Source organism: Corvus kubaryi, unplaced genomic scaffold (genome assembly GCF_017639235.1).
Source record: "Corvus kubaryi isolate FWS band 111438036 unplaced genomic scaffold, C.kubaryi_AGA036_p1.0 42690, whole genome shotgun sequence".
In the NCBI taxonomy this organism is placed as follows: Eukaryota; Metazoa; Chordata; class Aves; order Passeriformes; family Corvidae; genus Corvus; species Corvus kubaryi.
Genome location: NW_024581249.1, coordinates 22,230 through 22,892, shown reverse-complemented (window position 1 = coordinate 22,892; position 663 = coordinate 22,230). Strand labels below are relative to the sequence as shown.

The following is a 663-nucleotide window of genomic DNA, read 5'->3' as shown; positions in this document are numbered from 1 at the left end:
TGTAGGGAGCAGGGTGACACAGCTGTAGGGAGCAGTGTCACACAGCTGTAGGGAACAGGGTGACACAGCTGTAGGGAACAGGGTGACATGGCTGTATTGGGGGAGAGGGGGGGACATGCTATTGCAGGATTTCTTCCTGTGGTAAGAAGAGGTGCAGGGCTGCCCCCCTGAACACCCTCCTGACCATCTCCTAAAGGTAAAGAGACCCTGGAGACCAGGGCCAGGACAGGAACACAGGGGTCCCTTGAGGGGGTGTGACCGCCCTGTGTCCGGCCGTCCCTCCTGGGGCCAGGGAGACAGGGACTGACAGTAAAACTCCCGCTGTGAGCAGGACTTGAACCTGCGCAGGGAAACCCCATTGGATTTCAAGTCCAACGCCTTCACCACTCGGCCATCACAGCAGCTTGTCTGGCCTGTGTCCGCAGGAGCCCCTGGCTGTAACCCTGCCCAGGGACACAGCAGGACCTGGTCCCACCCTGGAGGTGGATTCTGCCGTCCCTGCTGCACGTCCAGCTTGGGGACTGCTGCTCCTGCTGCCACCTGCCCTGCACAGAGCATCCCAGGAGTGCAGGGAACCAGAACTGGCCACTGGCTACAACGTCAGTGGTGATGACATGGGGGATGGACATGGTGGGAGATCTGTGTCCTGTCTCTTCTCCTTGT

The 663-nt window shown here is 60.2% G+C and overlaps 1 non-coding gene across 1 annotated transcript; it reads right to left on the bottom strand.

Moving 5' to 3' along the window:
- Positions 1-319: 319 nt before the first annotated feature.
- TRNAS-UGA lies at positions 320-401 on the bottom strand. Its single transcript has one exon. It is a non-coding gene; the product is annotated as a tRNA-Ser (tRNA).
- Between the last annotated feature and the right edge of the window lie 262 nt (positions 402-663).